The sequence below is a fragment of the Abramis brama genome (genome assembly GCF_963993115.1).
Source record: "Abramis brama genome assembly, chromosome: 21".
In the NCBI taxonomy this organism is placed as follows: domain Eukaryota; kingdom Metazoa; phylum Chordata; class Actinopteri; order Cypriniformes; family Leuciscidae; genus Abramis; species Abramis brama.
In genome coordinates this window covers 19,952,358-19,961,622 of record NC_139983.1, presented here as the reverse complement: position 1 = coordinate 19,961,622, position 9,265 = coordinate 19,952,358, and the positions used below count along the sequence as shown (strand labels likewise).

Here is a 9,265-nt window from a genome sequence, read left to right as displayed (position 1 = left end):
TTGTCATAGGTTTGTGGGTGGGGTTCCAGCAGTGTGGCATTGTCATCAGGCATCGCTGGGGCAGTCTCAGGGGTGTTGCTGTAGCAGTAGACGGGTGTAGATCCGTGAGACATGGTGAATGAATGTTGCGAATGCACCGATCCGTACACGTTTTTAATGACTGTAATATGTGGGTGGGCTTAAGAGGCGGTCTTCGGGGTTGGTAACGCCCTTCTCAGGGTGAAACAATTGCATCTTTACAGAACTGTAACGATCATACATGTCACACCATCTAAACATCTTGTTTATGCTTGTAAATATATTGTCAAGCATACGAACATCTCTCCACTGAAACAGAAATTTCATGTCGTAGCACGTGTGATGCTCAGATTCTCTAATAGGCCAGACATGTACGTTGAGCTTTGTCTTGTCGTTACAGCAAAAAATATAAACACAGTCGTCTGGTAGCTTTTTACTGTGGTCACCGACCACCCGAAATCTTGTGTTAGGAGCTGATCCATCCCACTCAGCGACGTATAACGGATCATCACCACAGTCGTTCAAATCTCTCCAAACGTAGTTGAAAAACAGAAACCAGTCTTTGTCTTGAAAAATCAGACATGGAGTATGACATGTAAATTCGTCTCCAACATCAGCAGTGTAGAGTTTCACAATACGCAGCACCTTGTCAAACGCATATCTCAGCACACGTTTACCAGACAATGGGAAATCACTTTTCACATTAGCTATGTCTTCATGAAGAAACTTTGTCAAGCTAACATTTTGCTTTTTCCTTGGTGCAAAAGTTAGTTCCTCTCTCATTTCAACAGATCCTCTTGTTGGAGAAATACACATAACCTTTCTAGGGGTTTTAGGAGTTCCCGGAGCAGCCATTGTAACAGGAAAAGATGCAGAATGTCTTCTGTGTCTAACACAGCAACCCCTAACCTTATTTAATCCATGGTGGAGTTAGTGACGTAGGTGTGAAAAGACATGCCAGGAAAGACCCTATCATAAAACTTAATTGGCATATGGTGAGGTGTGAGTATTCACATGTCAATCAGGACGCAAATCTCACCAAGCTCGACACTGTAAATCAGAGACCCTGTTTTTGACACACAGATTCCCTGTCAATCATGAGTGACAAGGGGGTCATAAATCAATCAAATATTAACCCAAAAGTGACACATGGTATATGTTAATACTACTACTGTATCTTTACTTGGAATGCACTTGCTTATAGACTGTACAATTAGGGTCTATTCACATGTTCTTATCCCCCTTCATCCATTAATTCCCTAAATCACTTTTCCTCTTTAGGGTTGTGGGGAGGCTGGAGCCTTTTTCCCTCAGCAACATTTTTAAATTGCCTGTTCAAATACAAATTTGTTTAATGCTTTTTGTAGAAGATTTGTTTTTGAGAAATTTACATACGCATCATGATTGTTCATTTTAAAGTTTTAGGCGATTTTATATGAAAAATCAATAAATTATTTAGAAATTCCACTAATATACACTAATTTACTTTAATATTTACATTTACAGAATACAACTTTACTTTTTTCATGGTAGACTAAGAGGTTAATAAAGTAGTGACATGTACATGATATGAAATTAATAGTAACTTTCTGTTTTCCTTTTCAAGATTACAGATGATGTCTGCAAATGGCTCCAAACCATCAACCAGTGATGGAGGCAATGGAGTGCCTCTTTGCTACTTATTTCGTATTCAGTGTGGAATACCCCAAGCACATCACTCACACAATGAATTTTGTTGAGCACTACCTGTTTAAACTCTCCAGCAGCCAAAAAAAAAACTCTGTCCCAGTGCTCAAAATGTATAATCAATTATCATAATACTTTGATATGTCATGAATAGTGCTAATGTACATTTTTAAATATGAGGCGATTGATGTTATTCTGAAATGCTGATCTGAATTTGAATCTGTAATTACAATTCTTTATGAGTGATATTAATGTAAATTTGTAGATTTGAAGTACTTGATGTTCTGAAATGCTGATCTGAATTTTAATCTATGTATTCACATTCTTTATGAGTGATATTCATATGAATTTGTAGATTTGAAGTACTTCTATATCTGTATATTTCCATTGTGAGTTATATTAATATGGATTTGTAGTTTTGAGTGACTTGATGTTGTTCTAACACTGATGGGAATTTAGATGAATCTGTATATTTGCATTATTTATTAGTGATAGATTAATGTAATTTTGTACATTTTATGGACTTATTTTGTAATATGTAGATGCAGGTGAAACTCTATTTTCATTATTTATGAGATATTTTTTAAATGGTTGATGTTTTAATGTTGATTTGTACATTTAAAGCCTTGAATACTTGAAATTACAGTAGCATTCTTTCAGTAATAGTAATTATTTTTGTTAATATAAATAAATTACTAGTTATATGCACTTTGGGTGTGCTTTTTTCAGTATTCATGAGTGACTTTTTTATGTGAATTACATTTTTACATTTTAGGGTCTTGATGTTTGTCAATAATATGAAATATTTAATCTGGAAAGGACAAAACAAATGATAATGAATGAACCCCTAAAAGGTTCCATTCTAAAAATGATATATTTAACGATATCTTTTGCATTTCTCATCCAAACAACGTCAAACTTGGCACTGCACTTACTCGTGCCCGTGGCAAGACACCTGTCGAATTTGAAATCCATCGAACTAACGGTTCGAGAGATATGTGGTTAACAGACACACAGACAGACAGACGTTTCTGTAATAGTGCAAAATGCCCGTGCAAAATCAGTTTTTGTCTGTGTTTTTAGTAATTGTTGGTTTGGTGTGTTTGAGTGCTCATTGTTACAATTACACAGCAAAAGTTCAGTGACATTTTTATTTGTACATGGTAGAAAGCAAATACTGATACTGACATAATGACATACAATAAATGTGGAAAATTGAACTACACCATTCAGGGAGCAGGCTACACAGGGAACTCCGAGAAAACGCTAAGCTCCGCTGCTTTCTTCGACCCTCTATGTCTCTGGTCCTGGGCTGTGCTCACTCAGTGTGTGTGTGAGAGGGGGAGGGGCCAGCTGTGTTCACTCAGTGTGTGTGTGAGTGGGGGAGGGGCCAGCTGTGCTCACTCAGTGTGTGTGTGAGAGGGGGAGGGGCCAGCGGTGCTCACTCAGTAGGTTTGTTCGACATCGGCTGCGGCTGGATGCAACCGATCGGCGAGAGTAGCCGCGTGCAGGCAGGGAGGAGCTGCAAACGGAGATGTGAAGTAGGACACTTTCTGGTTCCCGTAGTGACCGCTCACGTGGTGTTTGCATACTTTACCACAGCTGCAGTGAAATAAATGCAATATTTGCCAAATAATACACAGATTTTTCAGAGACATTTTCATTCAATACTTTATGTACAGCTTTATACAGCGTCTGTTTGAACAAGAATAAAGTTCAACATAAGCTACTATCAATGAAGTGGAGTCTACGTTTTTTAAGCAGTTTTAATTTGATAAACATGACACAATATAACATGACAACGACACGAAAAGAGTTTTCACTGTTATAATAAACTGATTTGAGAGCTTTAGAGGAACTAGGTGTTCGAATAAACACGAAACACACGTGATCGTTGTCATGCGGTGAATCCGGCCAATCGTGGAACAGCTGTGTCGTCATCAGCCCTCCTGCAGCCGCTCTTGAGAAGCTGCGCTGGCTGAGTTCTCCGGCTACTCTCGAATTGCTCTCGCGGTACTTTGATGGCATACGTCACAGTCATGTGGCGTCAGTGCTGTATCAAGTCGGACAAAATTTCTAACCGGCATGCACTGCTTCAAGTCAGCCGCCGATCGGTCTGCGCAGAGCTGCATGAAGTCGAACAAGCCTAGTGTGTGTGTGAGAGGGGGAGGGGCCAGCTGTGCTCACTCAGTGTGTGTGTGAGAGGGGGAGTGGCCAGCTGTGCTCACTCAGTGTGTGTGTGAGAGGGGGAGGGGCCAGCTGTGCTCACTCAGTGTGTGTGTGAGAGGGGCCAGCTGTGCTCACTCAGTGTGTGTGTGTGAGAGGGGGAGTGGCCAGCTGTGCTCACTCAGTGTGTGTGTGAGAGGGGGAGGGGCCAGCTGTGCTCACTCAGTGTGTGTGGCTTGGGGCTTCTTTGAACGATACAACCCTCTAAACTCAGAATGTTTATTTTTAAACCACAACCTTCTAAAAAGGTTATATTTAACGATATCTTTAGCATTTCTCATCCAAACAACGTCCAAGACACCTGTCGAATTTGAAATCCATCGGACTAACGGTTCGAGAGATATGTGGTTAACAGACACACAGACAGACACACAGACAGACAGACACACAGACAGACGTTTCTGTAATTTATAGTGGAACATTGTTGCGCGCAAAGTCGCAACAATGTTCTGTCTGTCTGTATGTCTGTCTGTCTGTCTGTGTGTGTCTGTCTGTGTGTCTTTTAACCACATATCTCTCGAACCGTTAGTCCGATGGATTTCAAATTCGACAGGTGTCTTGCCACGGGCACGAGTAAGTGCAGTGACAAGTTTGACGTTGTTTGGATGAGAAATGCTAAAGATATAGATAGATATGGTGTAAAAACGTCTGAGTGCTGCCCTCTTCAGGTTGAACGGTGGCTACTGCAGTTGAATTTTCCTATTGGATGTTTGCGGTGGCATGTGACGTAAGAGGTGACAGGTGATGTAAGCGGTGACAGGTGACGTAAGCCGGTTCCAGCTCACCACGCCCTGCACCAGAGTGATCTCACCCCACAGCGCCAAAACGGTAATTATGTTTTTGAATTTCGTAAGAAAATGGACGAAATCTGAGACTTTGTTTCATATCAATAATAAAGCACAAAGATTATTGAGATTTATTGGATGGGATGCGTGCAACAATGTTCCATTCATTCATCAACTGAAAACAGGATGACTAATCGATTCTTGGGATTTAATAAATCGATATCGTTTCATAAAAATGAGAATCGATTAAAATCGAGAAATCAATATTTTTTACCCAGCCCTAGTAACCTCTGTTCCCTGAGATCTTTCTTTGCGATCTTCTGTCCAGGGTGTGTTTTATTGCTTTATTGTATGGTGAGTTTTATCTCAGCTTTTGTCTTAGCAGGAAAATCAATTCTTACAAGCCTCCCTGATTTTAGCCCAGAGCCTGGTCAGTACTTATCAGGTTGAGCATCGTGTTCCATTTAAAAAAAACAAATGACTCACACTGCTTTTGCATTTAAAACATTTATTACCTCATGCTTTTGACAAAACAAAGGAAACAATCTTCTCTAAAATGCTGATATTTGATTGACTTGTTAGTTTAGGTTTATTCAATACCTTTTATTTATAATTATACTTTGCACATTTTGTACTTAAAACAGGACTTTAGAGGATTTAGATATACTTTTAAGACCTTATTTTTCAACTTTTGGGCAATTGTCATACATTTCATTTTGAGAAATTTGTTGGCCTTGCATACAAAACGCAGAATCTGAGAGAGAAAACAAAAAATAAGATGGTTTTAATAAAAATTACATCAGTGTAAGACACAGAAATACATTTCTTCACATTTTCTGTGAACATATAAATAACAGAGCTGTAGCCATAATATAATAATACCAAGAAATTTCCCATGAGGGCTTAGCAAATCACATTTATAAACATTATTTTATCTTCCTTGTTAAATGAATATATGTGTTTAAATTCACAAAATAGTGTGTTTTCAACAAACAAACAAAAATTGAAAAACAGGAATTGAGGAATAAAAGTAGTATTTACCTATTATAATGGGTATGTCTTTATCATTTTCAAACATATACAACATTTTATGGCCTTCTAGGAAGAGAAATAATAAGAGATGGTTATCTAGAAAATCCTTGATAGAATGTATACTCCACACTAATGTCCTCTGAACTTCACCACAGGATTATTTTGTAAATGTTTTTTCTTTTCTTTTTTTTCTTTTTTACTTTAATTTAAGCGTGAGAGATGATAACATTCTTATATATATATCCATTTCATTACCTTGGCATTACACAGATCTTCCTTGTTGTCATAGAAGGTGATTGTCTGTACCGTCTCACGACTGGCCTCATATGGAAAAAAAGTTTTAAGTCTAAAGCACCTTTTGAAAAAAAATATTTATTTCACAGAATTGCTTATTTTACATTGATTACATTACATTACATTAATTAATTGTGATGTGAATTATTGGTATTATTGCTTGGTGTGTCTTTGCTAAGGGGAGAGAAAACAACTTTAATGAGAAAAAAAAAAAATTTACTATCAACAGAAAATAACAAGAAGTAGAAAGTCACATGAAAATTATTAGATTTTTAATGTGTAATTTATGTAAAACATAATACAATCTTACACCACAGGATCCGCAAAAAAAGCATCTTTAGTACAATGAACACTCATCTATTAGATTATATTTTAAAAGGATTAAACATAACTTTTAATTGCATTTGTTGATCTTATTATCTCTGTCACATAACCGGATCACTCTGCAGGTGGCTATAGAAGTACGTCCAGGAAAAAAGGCCTTCATTATGGAAATTTTGTATGCCATGGCTACAGAATAGCAGAAGGGCTGCGATTCAGGAGTCCATTTAGCGCATGTTTTAATGATTTTCTGAAAAGCATAAAGGAAAACAGAAGACCCTATAGCTGGCAAACATTCAAGTTGATGACAAAATAAAATGTGTATGCACATTGAAAATACACATGGCAGTGGACTGATATTCAACTAACAATATTCTCTCAAATAATGAAAAACAGATTTGATCATTTTTAAAACAGATTACAATGAAGTTAGGTAGTAACAGTCAATGTAAATGTATCCCTTCTACAGCCATTGTCACAGTTGTTACTAGCATAACTTTATCTTCAAACATGTGCTCCTTGCACTCCCAGCAGGGAAGAGTTTGCGCAGTATGATGTCCCGATATCTCCCTGCACGCTGCAAGCAGATCTTTTGAAAACCTGCTATGAATATGTTACAGACTTTGCTTATCTTCTGTAAAATAACAGGGAAAAAAATACAAAATAGAACTTTATGATTAAACATAAAAACTGTTCGCTAAAAAGCTTATTTTCCTTTTAATTTTTAATTAAATGTCCTTGTGTGACAAGCTGTCCAATGAATAAATTCACATTGAAGTTACTTCTCACTATTCATATAATACTCATTTGATTAAATTGGATAATCACAAATAGCCTATACTTTACTCCAGAATAAGAAGTTAAATATGAGCCTTTTCTCAATTATTGTAAAGTTTGCGAATTGCTATTCTGTCCCATCATTATATGTATTGATTATATATGTTAAACTGCCATTAGAGCCATTAGAAAAAAATTGTTCTGAGACAACTGAACATTACCTTTGTAATCTTTCGGGAAACTTTTTTCTTAGCTCGTTTTATAGCCTCTTGGCATGCGCAACAGAAGATGATCGGCCGCTTTCTCTGCATGCGAGGAATGGGGAATGAGGTCTAAAAATCAGTGACATGAATGAGTGAGTCTTATGCAAAGTGGCCGTAGTAATGTACGAATATAAATGACAAAGTGTTGTACGTACTGATAAGTTATTTCCATAGCCGTCCGTCAAACTGTGTATGTTTTCAGAATGTGAAGGCATCTCTGGCTCCCACCAAACTGAAAGAGCTTCATTTTCACTCTCTGCTAGGGCTTTCCATTAAAAGAAAATTATAAAATTATTATTTGAATTCACATAAACTGAATAATGATAAAGTCTTGTGATTCCCATAGTAAATAAATCAAATCAAATCAGTATTGTCAGGAATATCACAAATGATGTATCTTACCTGAGCAAGAGATCAGAAAAACAAAATAAACTATTGACAACATCGTATCAGATTCAGCAACTGATTCCCTCTCTTTCCTTTTTGCTTACTTATTAGGCTCTCTCACCAGCCTCTCTCTCTCTCTCTCTCTCTCTCTCTCTCACACACACACACACACTGTGCAGAGACACAACAGACCAGTGTCAAAGAACTAAAAATGTGACATTGTTACAACTAAATACACTGCTGTCTAATTTCTAAAATCATGTCATTGGAGTCACTGCAATATGATTAGGATGAACATTCTTGCATGTGCAACAGTATTAATATCACACAGAAAATAAAAAGAACATGAGACAACATGCACTTAAAGTAGGAAGTCAATGTTTATTATTATTATTAATTATTATTATTATTATTATTATTATTATTATTATTATTATTATATCTTTTATTTTATTTTTTATTATTATTTTATTTTTGTCCGAAACTGTTAGCAGTTTTTTTCTTCTGAAGAGTTAAAACTGTTTACTCGTGTCCTGTAAAGAAGCTGACAGAAATGTAAAAAATACCACAACACCACAGTGCTAAACGGTTGCTTTATCTTTTGTTGCTTTGTTTGAGAGGCACTATATCTACTGTTTTTCTTTTAGCAAGCGAATAACACATGAGAAAATGCAGCAGAAGCAAGTACAGGTTTTTTTGGATTGCTAATGCACAATTAATGAAACAATTCACCATTTTCTCAGAACTCCAAACTGGAGCTGACGTGTACTCTCTAGTTACTTCGGGATGGCTATCCCAAGCTGTTGGTTCCAAGTGTGATGGATTGTAGGATGATAGAAGTTTGGTTAAATACACAGGAGCTAAACAGTTTATGGCCTTATATAGTCAGTAGCATATTTGTAATCAACATGGAACCAGTAACCAGTGTAAAAATGATAAAATTGGTGTTATATGATCATATTTTCTTGACCTGGTAAGAACTCTAGCAGCTGCATTTTGGACTAATTGTAGCTTGTTAATTGAGCATACAGGACAACCACCTATAGTAATACCTGTTCGAGTTGGACGACGTTTCGTCCTTTTTAAACACTATCACTTGGGAATAAGATCTCTAGTGCTCCACTATCACTTATAGAAGTACACTCTTGAAAATAAAGGTTCTTTATTGGCATCGATGGTTCCATGAAGAACCTTTAAAGGGATTGTTCCCCCAAAAAATTCTATCATCATTTACTCACCCTCATGCAACTACTGTACCACTTTGATGCTTCAAAAAGTTTAGTAAGAGATCGTATATGTGAATAAAAAGCCTAAATTCAATCTGTTCATCATATAAAGTGATAATATCTCTTCAGAAAATTTGGACAAACCGCTCGATTGATATAAATTAGTTTTAAGATCTCTTTATGAACTTTTTTGAAGCGTCAAAGTGGTAGTTCATAGTAGTTGCGTATAGCTGTCTATAGGGACAGAAAG

At 36.7% G+C, this 9,265-nt stretch overlaps 1 long non-coding RNA gene across 5 annotated transcripts; it reads right to left on the bottom strand.

The window, feature by feature from the left end:
- Nucleotides 1–5,211: 5,211 nt before the first annotated feature.
- On the bottom strand, nt 5,212–7,988 carry LOC311072322. Of its 5 annotated transcripts, XR_014603996.1 has the most exons (6): nt 7,805–7,988; nt 7,558–7,667; nt 7,361–7,471; nt 6,003–6,996; nt 5,757–5,813; nt 5,212–5,469 (listed from the first exon to the last, which is right to left on the bottom strand). It is a non-coding gene; the product is annotated as an uncharacterized lncRNA (long non-coding RNA). The 5 variants fall into 5 exon arrangements; XR_014603994.1 differs by having other exon boundaries at nt 5,757–6,996; XR_014603995.1 differs by having other exon boundaries at nt 5,212–5,813.
- Nucleotides 7,989–9,265: the final 1,277 nt, after the last annotated feature.